The 13890-nt window shown below is 37.1% G+C and overlaps 1 long non-coding RNA gene across 1 annotated transcript in view; it reads left to right on the forward strand.

Annotated features, from left to right (window-relative positions):
- LOC136832094 (uncharacterized) overlaps positions 1–8172 on the forward strand; it is a 32499-nt gene extending 24327 nt beyond the window's left edge. Inside the window, exons 2-3 of the long non-coding RNA XR_010851045.1 lie at positions 2335–2424; positions 2627–8172. This is a non-coding gene — a long non-coding RNA (uncharacterized lncRNA). The remainder of the gene's footprint in view (positions 1–2334; positions 2425–2626) is intronic.
- The last annotated feature ends 5718 nt before the right edge of the window (positions 8173–13890 follow it).

Below are 13890 nucleotides of genomic sequence, written 5' to 3' on the forward strand. Positions count from 1 at the left end.
TCAGGAACCGTCCTTGAACCGTTGCCTATACAGTCAGGAACCATCCTTGAACTGTTGTTTATACGGTCAGGAACCGTCCTTGAACCGTTGTCTATACAGTCAGGAACCGTCCTTGAACTGTTGTTTATACAGTCAGGAACTGTCCTTGAACCGTTATCTATACAGTCAGGAACCGTCCAGGAACCGTTGTTTATACAGTCAGGAACCGTCCTTGAACCGTTATCTATACAGCCAAGAACCGTCCTTGAACCGTTGTCTATACGGTCAGGAACCGTCCTTGAACCGTTGTCTATACGGTCAGGAACCGTCCTTGAACCGTTGTCTATCCGGTCAGGAACCGCCCTTGAACCGTTGTCTATACGGTCAGGAACCGTCCTTGAACCGTTGTCTATACAGTCAGGAACCGTCCTTGAACCGTTGTCTATACGGTCAGGAACCGTCCTTGAACCGTTGTCTATACGGTCAGGAACCGTCCTTGAACCGTTGTCTATACGGTCAGGAACCGTCCTTGAACCGTTGTCTATATGGTCAGGAACCGCCCTTGAACCGTTGTTTATACGAACAGGAACAGATATAATTGGCTTACCCAATTCTGAACATCCTTTGACACTCTCTGCCAGATTACGCTAATAGCATATTTTTTATGACGGCCATTCATCCTGATTAATTAGCTTCCTGAAATGCTCTCTGTCTCTTTTATCCTATACCCCCCTTTGTAAGGTTTTATAAATTCCTCTATTTTACTCCTGTTTTTTGATTGTGTATAGATTTCCTCATTCGCATGAGAATATCAGCATTGACAGCTGATGTATCCTTTTTAATCTCGATTTTCAATTAAGTGCATTTCAGCTGATGAAGCGCAAAGCAATTCTTAGGCACATGGTAATAATGATATCTTTTCATAAAACTGATTTTAGGCCATTGAGGTGATCATTTAGTGACTAATTAATTATCAACACAGGTTAACTGAAAAGGTTACTGTTTAGTCATTCACTTACTTCAGCTCATGATCAGTTTATTCTAGAATGGATGCGTATTAGGCCAAACTTGTGTTTTGACGATGGGACTTATATATCCTTGCAGTGAACAGAAAGTTACAGTCTTGAAACATTTCTATAGTGTCAAGATGAATCTTTTAATAAAAATATTTTTTGTTACTTCCTTATTCACGCGGCTTCTCTCTCTCTCTCTCTCTCTCTCTCTCTCTCTCTCTCTCTCTCTCCTCTCTTTTTAATTACTTATTTTGGAGAGGGCAGGGATTGATTCTCTCTTTGATTCTCTCTCTCTCTCTCTCTCTCTCTCTCTCTCTCTCTCTTAGTTCCTCGTTGGAAGAGTCGGTAGAGTTCTCGGCTACCACTCTGCTAGGCCCGAGTTCGAGTCTCCGGCCGGCTAATAAAGAATTAGAGGAGTTTATTTCTGGTGATAGAAATTCATTTCTCGGTATAATGTGTTCGGATTCCACAATAAGTTGTAGGTCCTGTTGCTAGTAACCAATTGGTTCTTAGCCACGTAAAATAAGTCTAATCCTTCGGGCCAGCCCTAGGAAAGCTGTTAATCAACTCAGTGGTCTGGTTAAACTAAGGTATACTTTAGCTTCTCTCTCTCTCTCTCTCTCATTTAATTGTCTATTTATTAGAGGGCAGTGACTGACTGAACTTTTCACTCCTCTCTCTCTCATTATTCATTTATTCAGATTACCTACGAGATTCTTTCCATATCAACTACATTATCATCATGTTCCTTTGTTAGGCTACCTTTTGAGTTTGATGCATTATAGTGATAACTGTAAATCAAAGTACAGGTTAGCTGGGGCTAGAAATTCTGTGGAATGATCCTTGGCTGTGGGGTGGTTCAAATGTTAAAGTATAGGCGTAACTCTGGGGGTTTTCATTACTTGGTAAATTTGTCACATTATCAGGCCAGAATCCTAGAGGCTCTGACAAGCTGAGGACTACTGTACATTATTATTACATAGTATAGTTTAACCCTTTGCTCTCCCATGACTCGCTGGTGAGCCATCCAAAATTCATCCCAGTATGATTCTCTGATTCATCACATTCAGCAGTTTTTCACTAATAATTCTGACCTGTGGTTGTCTCGTTTTGATTATTGAAACAGACCACAATAAATTGCGAGTATTTGGCTTTAAAACAACAGAGGGAAGGATATTAGATCATAACCACACAAAAACCTACAATATCTGTTGATGAGGCATCCAGATTTTCTGACATGACAGAGATAAAAATAAATTGGTAGGATATATTGATTTTTGTTACGTTTAATCTTTGAAGTTGTATTCTATGTTTTTAAGAGTTTTGAATATTTTACTTGCAGGAAGTCGTGTGGAATCCTTGACTCTTACGAGATGAGACGACCTGAAGCCACTGATTCTGGGAACATGAAAAACGTGTTAAAGCTCCGACAGTAAGTTTCATATATAGTTTTATACGTGTTATGGAGATTTAACCATTGTATATTCCTCGAAGATCAGCATGATTAATAGCTAATTAATAAATAGGATTATGAAAATTATCATCATTGTGAAAACTACTCAGGCAGCTACTTGAGGTTGTTTGCTTGATAGTGAAAATGAGAAATGGAAATACTAAGTTATTTCTTTTTTCAGTAGTGGAGGGAACTGACCACAGTCCACATGGCAGAGAGCTGGAAGCTTCCAGCTGTGCATCATAAGATTTGAGAATGGAAACTTCTCTAATGGCCAGTGTTGAAAGGTTATCAAGTTATTAGTCCCCTAGGGGCCTAGACGTGGGCTGTGATGTCCCCTGGGGATTTTATGCATGTAGAAGTAAGTTCTACTTGTAAAAGGGTTATGAGCATAGAGGTGGAGGGAAAGAGAAAAAGAGGATAGCCAAAGTTCAGATAGAATGACAAAACAGCAAAAGACATGCAGGAGAAAGGTCTAAGAAGTCAGGACGCGTCTAACAGAGAAGCGAGGAGACGGCTGACAGGAAACAGCGAACCCACTTAGAAATGGACAAAACTGGAGAAGAATAAGAGTAGGAGGAAGAAGTAGAAGAAAAAAAGTAGAAGAAAAAAGGAAGCAAATTCTTCACGCAGGCTTTCTGCTAGACAGGATTCAACGTCTGACTAAACTGCTTCGAGATTATTATCATTCATTCTTGCCATTGTTTTCCTTTTAAACTGTCACCATATTGTTTGGCTCAATTATTTCGCTATAGAAATATGCTTTGATGGCACTTCTTAGGTCTCCGATGATCACAAACGTGTGGGAAGGAGTACTTAGAGTAACTTGATCAACTGACAAGATTATGGACAACAGAAATAGAGGCAGTATTCGGCAATGAGTTATGATAGTAACTCACTCCTGTACACTGAGAAATTTTGCACTTTAGGTAAATATTACATATAGATGGCCCATTCACTGGATATTTTATGATGCTTTTGGAGGTACAGTACATACGTGATTGCTTTGTAAGTACTGTATTACAACTTAGGTAGGTGCTAGCCAGATAATTATGTGACATTATGAATGGGAATAATAGATTTTGCTTTAAATTATATCTAGCTTGTGAAACGTTATACATGATAATTAGTCTGGGGTACTCTATAGAAATTGTACTCACCGGTTTTTCAAGTTGAATCTGGCTTTTGAAAACTTACCATCTGCAGTATTAAACCAGCAGAGATATATCACACTTGTGGAACCAGAGGTAACGTAATTTTAATAAGTATGGCTGTAGATAATGTACAGAGGGGTTTTTTCAAGTTGAATTTGGTCTTTGAAAACGTATGATTTGCAGTACTGAATCAGCAGAGACATATCACAAGTAACGTAATTATAAATATGGCGAGGTTCAAGACAGGCTTCCAGTCACTCCTTTATTCCTGTTGACATATACCTAGTTCGTTTTCTAAGGTGGACATTTTTCCCTTATATTTTTTAGCAATAGCACTACAGTTATCAGTTCTGTATAGGCTGTACAGGCTGTCAGCCACTTGATATCTTCAGCTTAGGTCTTTCAGCTCTTAGTATGGTAGTGTCTCTTGGCTGTAGCACTTTAAACCTGAATAACATTCTTTGCTGTCTCCCTTCAGCCCATCCAGGTATTTTGTATCTTTTTCCTAGCCTTTTCCATCTCTTCTGCTGTTCACATTCTTTGCCCCGCACTGTTTCATACCTCTCATTGAAGAGAGTGAATCCTTGGTCTTTTTTGGAACTGCCGTAACAGCTTTTACCCAAGTTTGCTAAAATATGTTAGTAAAACAACTAAGATAAATATTGTAGTTAGGCATTAAGAATGACAATGAAGAATTAAAACTAGACGTATAGAAGTGAAATATGAGGTATGGGTTCGTTTCAGCGACTGATGAAAGTTTGTACATGGTTATTATCAAGTACAAAGTATGCATTTCCTGACATCGGTCTAGGTTTTGAATTGTGCTTGGCATATATATCAGGGACACGATAACCTTATGTCGTTCGGAATGCCGTACAGATTTTGCATCGTACCTCATATGTGTTGAACTTTTGTTTGTCGTTCAGATTTGATAAATCAAAAGGGAAACTTACAATCGATCAGTCAATTCCTGCAGCATTGAAAGGTTAACTATATTTTTTTGAATAGACGTTACAATTTTCTATCTAGTGCCAGTATCATACCCAAGGTGGTTTCGTAAGGTTTCTCTGACAAAAGAGTATTTTTCCCAGATGCATTGTCATTTCTTGAAAATATGTGGATTGTTAGACTTATATATGATCTGTTTCTATAGTACACTGTTATCCTGGGAGCCGCTGTCTCTCTGCAACCCCAAGTCAGCGATTAAGCCTCATCTCTACAACAGACTATCGTGGAGCGTAGCTTTTATGCCTGACTTATATATCCCAGTGAAGACTGCTTATGACTCTCCAGTCTGTTTTTAAGTTGTGATTGGGTGCATGAGGAGCTAACTGGAGAATCTCAGTACTATGTGGTGAGTGCGTGTGTGGCCTAATTTACTTGGAGGGTGGTGTTACTGCTCTGATGATCTTGTCAAGTTGAGCTTCATTTTACTCCTCCTGCTGAGGACATCTTTGGAGGAAGGACGCGTAGGAGTTTGAGCGATGTTTAAAATGGAAAAGTGAATATATCTATTGAAGTGCAAATAAAAAAAATGTTGAGGCCATACGAAAATTAACTTAGAGAAACATCATGCCTAATACTTCATTGGGGTGGTTTTGTTTTAGTGAAACAAAAAAGGAAGCCCACCAAACACTGTGGGTGATGTGAATTACGGTAATTTGTTAGGTTCATGAAGGGGAAGCATTTCCCTTACCCCTTTCGGATACCAAAAGAGGGAAGGGAATGTTCCCTTCTGAAAGCTGCTCAAATAATTTTCATTAACTGAGGTCTTTGGTGGGCTTCCTTTCTTGTTGTAAAGTTATTGGAGGTTTTCAATGGCCCAAGGTAGAGGGCATCAATAACCAAAATATATAATACAACTAATAGATGTGTACTTGTTTATAATTATTATTTACTCTCTCTATCCAGTGTGAGTTCGTTTACTACTGTGTAATTGCTACATTTGAGTCACGTTTATTTGTAATTTCTGAGCATGTTTGAAAAGAACGAGTTTTTTTTTTTTTTTTTAATACGAGAGAGTTTGTGGTATGTGTCAAGTTCATCTGAATTTTTTTGCTTGTGTTTACATTTGATTTTTTTAAATAAATACCCGTGTGTGTGTGTTTTTAACCCATCTCTCTCTCTCTCTCTCTCTCTCTCTCTCTCTCTCTCTCTAAGGTATTCATACAAAGCAAACCAGTTGCTTCATGAAAGCTATTATTGGCAATCTAGAGAGACCAAAGTTCTGAATCAATAGTAAAAAAGAAGATAAGCATGTGGTCGTAGCAGGTAAATCATTTAGTTTTGTAAATCCGTTATTTCTCTTAACTTTTGGTGATCATTTTTGAATAATTTTCATCTTTTTGGCGGATGTTTTCGTCTAAAGTATTAAACATTGTCAGCCTTTTCATTGATATGTGGTTTCTAATAAGTATTCTCTGTAAGATTACTTGTTTAATGTATTCACCCAGTTGCCTCCTTTCGTGGTTGTAATATGCCTGAGATTTCAGGAGATTTTGTAAGTAGCATATTTCGATTGCTCAGGTATGGCATACCTTGTGCGCTGACATATGAATTAACCCATTTCTTCATGGTATAATCCAATCTGAGTTCGTTGTCGTTGACATCATAATCTGGGCAGAGAAAATTTCCTTGCCTTGAGTCTATTTCTCATGATTCTCAATCTGAAGTCAAATCTGTGCCAAAGTACATTTCATGTGTACAAACTCTGGACAAAAATATTAATGTAACTAGAGGAACCTCCTGCATTTTGTTCAACTTTCTTAATTTTCTGTCTTCACCCATATTTTTCACCTGTTGCATCACCTATCATGTTGCTGTTGCTTTTCCAAGCATTTTTCAGTGGTCCCATCTTCCATGCATTTTAACCAGTGTTTTGGGATCTCTGTTCTGACCCCCCAAAGCTTACGTAAGAATTGCTCGCATACAGCTCTGGACAAAGCTACGCAGAGTTTGTAAGATTCATACGAAAGCAATAGGCTCTACACCGTTCTAGAGCTGACTGGGCTTGTACAGTGAAAGGCAGAATCTCTGTCTGTCACTACTCTTTTTGGCAAGAAGTGGCTGATGATGAGCTGCCGGTCAAGTTAATGGACGTGCAGTGACCATGGTTGCACCAAAGAATTAGGAAGAAGTAAAAGGAGGTATAGGGAAATACAGAAAGAATAGATCCCACTCACTTATTTAAAAAAATAATAAGAAATTAACAAATAGATAATGTATTGAAATGCAAGGAGACTAGTACAGTATTAGGGTATTATGTCCCCTGGATGTTCCTAAATCGTAGGTTTGTAAGGGAACTGCTTTAATTCTTGTAGATGGTATTTTGACCATCACTTAATGTGGTCCTGCTGCCTGTGACTTGAACATCTTATCAGGTCTGGAATATTGCTCTTTGAAATGGAGTGTTTGATCTTGCTTCCATTCTCCTCAGTAGAGGTGAAGAAGTTTAATTTATTGTTTTCTTTCGTCTGCGATTTGAGTCCTCTACTTTACTGAAATTGCTCTTTCATTCTTGGTTCTGCTAAGTTTAAGAATAACCTTTACTTCTATTCAGGTTTGTTTTACTTGCCTGGTCACTGCAACATATATTTACTCTCTGGAAATGAGTAACCTTGATCTTTTCGTACCCAAGATTTGTTTCCATGATACTTTCAAAATCACTCCAACATTTGGATTTTGCCTCTTTCTTTGCAACAGACTTAAGTCTCTCTCGTTGAACCTACTCCGTCTTTTTTCTTGCACTCCCTTCAGATTTTGTCTGCTACAAACTCTCACCTGTTCTTAATTATACATTGAAACCCCTTTCCAAAGATGTTCTTAAATCTTTAGCTATGTTTGTGTATTTTGCACTACCCGTACGTAGTTCCCACAGTTGGTAACTCTAGGCATCTTACTTGCGTCTTGGGTAATTTAGTTCAGAACATGTCATCTTCGTAACAAACGCTCATCTGTCGTTAATTACGTGTCGGAAACACCTCTCTACAGGTATCCAAAAATCCTTTAGCTACGTTAGGTACTATGCAGCACCCATATTTAGTTCCCCGAGTGGGTTGCCGAAAGGCATCTTACCCGTGTCTTTGGTAACCTAGCTTAGAACATGTCAACTTGGTGAACATTTTATGCAAAAAATGATCAACTGAAGATGCTCCTTGTATGCTGCGGCCTACGGGAAAAGATGTCTTTTCATTCTGTCTACAAAAGCCATCATTAAAGGGAAGGACAACATTGGAAATACATTTAAAAAGTCTCAGACTGACAAAAAGTCTTGTTTTGAGTCTCGATGGAAAGTCTGGCGTGTTCTTTTAATTACCATTTCATACTGAATACAGAACTTGGTCTCGGATCAGAATTAACAATGAAGGCATTTGTGAAGTAATTGGTTTTCATGTATGGAAATAATTTTCACTTTTTCATTTTTAGTATTTCACAATCTGCATTCCTCTCCAAGGTTTGACATTACCATGTTAATTACCTTTTCTTTGTTAACTCTCTCTCTATGTAACCTAATATTTTATTTCACATAAGTGTTTTATTGTATTGTGATAAAACATTGATTCTCTCTCTCTCTCTCTCTCTCTCTCTATATACATCTAAATTTTACATAGAAATTTTACTACTCTCTCTCTCTCTCTCTCTCTCTCTCTCTCTCTCTCGTGGCCATGGAGAGTTGCAAGTCTGAGAAATTCAATCGAGGAACAATAATAAGAAACGGAGAATATAATGGCAGGTTCAAAGACATAAGATAATACACAAGCTGTATTGAAGTCTCGGATGACTGGTAAAAAGGGGCATGTAAAGTGTTTTTAAAATGACAAAGGCCTCCAATGAAAGGGTCGATTAGCTTCTTAAAGTTATCCTTAAATTCTAGCTTACATGAGAGCAAAAAAAAAATGGCTAAAAATAGAATTCTTTAGAGAGAGCCCGACGAAGGCATAGGTTAATCTTTAGTGCTAGCTAAAGCGTGTGGGAAGCCCTTGAAAGACCATCTAAAACGGTGGTTCTCAAACGGGGGGTAATTACCCCCGTGGGGATAATGAAGCAGTTTCTGGGGGAATAACGAGGCACTTCCTAAAAGTAATAGTTCTTTGGAGTAAAATTCAGTTAATTTATAATAATATTAGTACAGAAGTAAATAGATTAATTTTATCATCATTATGCAAGTTATACCCCCAACATTAGTTTTCTCCCATTTTAATGTTTTGTCAGGAATAATGTTTAAGATCTAAATTCTTTATTTCTTAAGACTCGAGTAGAAGTAAAATTAGAAATTAAGCATTCCCATAAATTTTCTTTTCTTTATAACTTCACATAACTGGAGAGGAATGGGTTATGGTGATCTGTCACACCACTGCCGGGGGTAACGATACAAAAAAATTTGAGGGGTACTGATCTACGTATGGGGGTAAAGTATGGTCCCGTTGGAAGAGTTGCAAAAGAGGCCACCCTAAAATTACAGGGAACTTACTATTATAATCTGGATTTATCAAAAGGTTGAAACGATGTGTCAACTTTTGAGTTCACCCTAGGAGCCCAACGAGAACTTATGAATGTAGATAGAAAATGGTCTGTTAGTTATAAAGTCGAGCTTAAACTTAAGAACCTGAGTAGATTTTGGCCTTAAATGGAAGGGCACAAATGTGTATAAAAGTATGCTTGTGTCTCATCGTAGGGCCCAAGTTTTCTTTTGTTGGGAAGTTTAAGCTTATCTTTTTTTGTAAATAATGGATCATTTTGTATATTCGTAAGTTCTAGGTGACTTAAATGTTACGTCCTGAATTGTGACGTTATTTAGGAAAGTTCAGTGTATGGCTATAAGTGAAGACTGAACTCTTGTATTCATGTATAAATGTGCAGGATAATAAATCCTGTATAAACAATGTACAACATGAGGAAATAAAAACTTGTAATAACCGGACGCTCTTTTATTAAAATCCAAAGAATGATTTCTAAGTAGGTTAGGTTGCTCGTAAATAAAAAAATTGAATTTTTTTTTTATCCCTCGGAGCCAGCATTGCAATGCCCCTAAGGAGGGAGCGCCCTCAGCAGGAGGTAAAACCAGTCGGTTACCTTTGAAGTCGACCCAAAGGGCTGTTTTCTAAGCTGACAGTTGATTGCTGAAATGGGAAAAGCCTTACATACTCACTTTGTCGCATCCTCAATGTATTCCCGTTTTCTATGTCACTATTGAGGAATGTTAGACCCTTTCATATGTCTAAGAAAACTGGTATGTACAGAAAGTCTCAAGAGGGTGAGGCAAGGTTACTACTGTGACAAGCCTTGGCCTATGTTCACTCTTATTGGGTGTGATTTCGTATTTTGGCAAATGCTGGCTTTACGTGTAGGGTCTAGTGAAAAATGACGTGAAGATCCCGTAGACTTTCACAGCCAGAATTTCGTATTGAAGCATAAGGGCCAAAATCGTCCAAAGTCCAGTTCCTCTATGAAGAACATGTAATAAAATCTACGGGTTGTAAGCATACATTGTGACATTCTACTTTCTGTTTTCGTTGAGATTTCTACCGTGAGAGTTTCCTTCACGTCTTATTAGAAAATGGGTCTTTTGTTCATCCCTCATAGAAAACCGAGGAACAATAGGCAAAGACACTCAGGATAAATGTATCTCGAACGTAAGAGCCATCTTATAGTTGACTTTGTACCTGACAGAATTCTTGACCTAGAGCTATAGAGGATAATTTACTTGTAAATACTAATCGATATGGGTATTTTATCACTTCCAGAGATATTTATATAAAAAATATTGGCTTCATTTTAGATTATTTCAAACGCACTTTTAGGCTTACCCTGTTATCATGAACCAAAATATTTATTTAGTTGGTTATACTTAAATTTTTGTAACTTTAAATTCAATTACCTGTTCAATTACCCGCAAATTATGGAATAACTATTGACATCCCCAGCTGTCTTTCCTAACAAGAGAGTTTCAGGAACTTCACAGGGAAACAAAACGAAAACTAACCAACTTTATTTCAAATTACAAGTCATCCTCCAGGCTGTGTTGCTACAATAACAGTTAATTACAACCAAGACACATACAGTCCCTCCAAAAGCAGACAAGTGACCCAAATGCCTAATAAATTGTCTTACAGCTCGACACCATTCAATGTACGTGATTGAGTCAGGTAAATGGTCAGAGACGTGCAAAGCTAATATCCTCCTGCCCCGTTCTTCCTCCCCCAGCAGGACAGCAGGTCGGACTAACGTCAACCTTCACCGTACACGTGGACCACCAGGCCAGTTTAGGTTCTGTGTGATACGTCTTACAAAAATTCATCCCATTGTCAGGTAATTAGAGTGAAACGTCCAGCGCTTGATTTGGACATTCCTACAGGTGTCTTGAAGTTAAGGGGTTTTCTCAGATCTTTCAGCTTTCAATTTTTATAAGAATATGAAAAAAACTTCCGTGCTGATCACAAGAATAGGATTAAAAAAACTGAGAAATAGTTTTATATTGAGTTTCATATTTCTCAACAAATACAAGACTATAAACATTCCTTTTTGTTTTGCTTATCAGAATAGGGTCTATATGACGAAACTTTGCCGACGAATGAAAATTGCTGTTTAACATTGAACATGAACATCACAATTTCATATTGCTCACTTGCATCAGGCTATACATTATAATTATTGTTTTAATACCTACAGAGCAGGGCTTCAAGAAATCCAAAACCTGCAATTCTATTGACCACCAGGACAACTCTGGAGAATAACGACCACCACCTTTTAAACAAGCACTAGTTAGGAAAAAGTTCATGGAAAATTTCCTATTTTTAATTTAGACATTATACCTGAAGACTTGCCTTCAAAATACGAACACCAGACTACTGAAAAACTAAGTTTCGAAGGTTTAATCTTCTTGGTTAGCATTTAGGATACTCTCTAAATCTCCCTACCGAACCGACACTCTTTCTAGGCAAAAAAAAAAAAAAAATCCCAAGAACTATATACTGCCTTTTTTAAGTGAAATTTTCATCCAGTGATGCACACTTTAAAGGTAAAACCTATTTCAAACGTACACATTTTGCAGACAAAAAAAACACTCCCGGACAGATATTCTTTTAACGAAAAATCTTCCCGAGCATAAAACTCACGAGATGTAAGATATTTGATACCAGTAACTTATGAATCCTAAGAAGAACTCCAAGACTAATACAGTAGACATTCAAGGCAAAAGCTCTTTCAAACCAGGAGACCTCTTATCAGAAAAAATGGTAAATTAACAAGTTTTCTAAGGGAAAAAAATGAACTGGTTTAACAGTCAATGATATGTCTAACAGACTTACTAACCCAAAGCAATCGATAACTAACAGATTTTTTAGCCAAAATATAACATACTATCTAGCCAAACAATCTCGAGTTAACAGACTTTATAACCAAAATTCCCAAATAACAGACTTTCTATATCAAAAAATACAAACTAGGATAAATTCTGGGCAAAAACCAAGACTATTAACTGACAGACAACCAGCAAAATCCTAAGATAACAGAACTTTTAGCAAAAAATTATAACAGACATAGTCGTTTTAGACAAAACTTAAAAACCCAGACATCATGAAAGACTCAGTATCAAAGCTAACAGACTTTGTGAAGGCGTAATCATTCAGGTAATAGATTTATCGAAGGCAAAAAACCATAAACTAACAGACCCAAACGAAAGTAAATTCATCACATACTACAGTATTAGAATTACTTCAGGGAGAATATCACATTAATCTTTCTAAACCCAAAACTATTACAAAAGAAAGTACGATATATATATATATATATATATATATATATATATATATATATATATATATATATATATATATATATATATATATATATATATATATATATATATATATATATATATATATATATATATATATATATATATATATATATATATATATATATATATATCAAGAATAATTCAAAACCCAGTATTTCTAAAGGACAATAACATGAAAAATCAAACTGTTTCAAACTTTCGTAAATTAACTGAATTTCTAAAAGTATAAACATCAAACAATACAAAAAAAAAAAAAATTCCAAAAGCAAAAGTGTCACAACACAAAAATATTCCTGAATGCAAAATATTAAAAGAAATTTCCCCAAAACCTCAGACGGTGGAACGTGAAAGTATCACGGACTAACAGACTTGTTAACACCTAAGTATCAGAGACTATCAGAATTTCTAAAACCAAAACTATCATAAACTACCAGACTTCCTGAATCTATATTGACCTAAAACCATTTGTTTTCTTGACTCATGGACTTGTTTCAAACAGCAGCAAAAATATTCTGTGCTTTATATATCATGGACTCAGATAATACTAATGATAACGAAACCTGATGCTGCCTTCGTGCACTAAACAAGAAAGACTCAAATTATCACGAGCAAGGCCTGGAGCATCAACTCTACCGTCACCAAGTGATTTCTGAATGACAGACAGCATTGTCACCAACAAAAAGCCGAATACAAAAGCCACTATCACCAACAATTAATTCCAATGTCACCAACAAAATGCTGAATACCAAAGCCACTGTCACTAACAATTAATTCCACTGCCACCAACAAAATGCTGAATACCAAAGCCGCCGTCACCAACGATTAATTCCACTGTCACCAACAAAATGCTGAATACCCAAGCCACTGTCACCAGCAATTAATTCAACTGTCACCAACAAAATGCTGAATAACAGAGCCACTGTCACCAACAACTAATTCCACTGCCACAAATAAAATGTTGAATACCAAAGCCGTTGTCACCAACAATTAATTCCACTGTCACCAACAAAATGCTGAATACCAAAGCCACTGTCACCAACAATTAATTCCATTGCCACCAATAAAATGCTGAATACCAAAGCCACTGTCACAACAATTAATTCCACTGCCACCAATACAAAATGTCACCAACAATGCCACCAATAAAATGCTGAATACCAAAGCCACTGTCACCAACAATCAATTTCACTGCCACCAACGAAATGCTGAATACCAAAGCCACTGTCACCAACAATCAATTCCACTGCCACCAACAAAATGATGAGTACCAAGGCCACTGTCACCAACAATTAATTCCACCGCCACCAATAAAATGCTGAATACCAAAGCCACTGTCACCAACAATCAATTCCACCGCCACCAACGAAATGCTGGATACCAAAGCCACTGTCACCAACAACTAATTCCATTGCCACCAACAAAATGCTGAATACCAAAGCTACTGTCACCAATAATTAATTCCACTGCCACCAACAAAATGCTAAATACCAAAGC

This window comes from Macrobrachium rosenbergii, chromosome 49, assembly GCF_040412425.1.
Source record: "Macrobrachium rosenbergii isolate ZJJX-2024 chromosome 49, ASM4041242v1, whole genome shotgun sequence".
NCBI classification, from domain to species: domain Eukaryota; kingdom Metazoa; phylum Arthropoda; class Malacostraca; order Decapoda; family Palaemonidae; genus Macrobrachium; species Macrobrachium rosenbergii.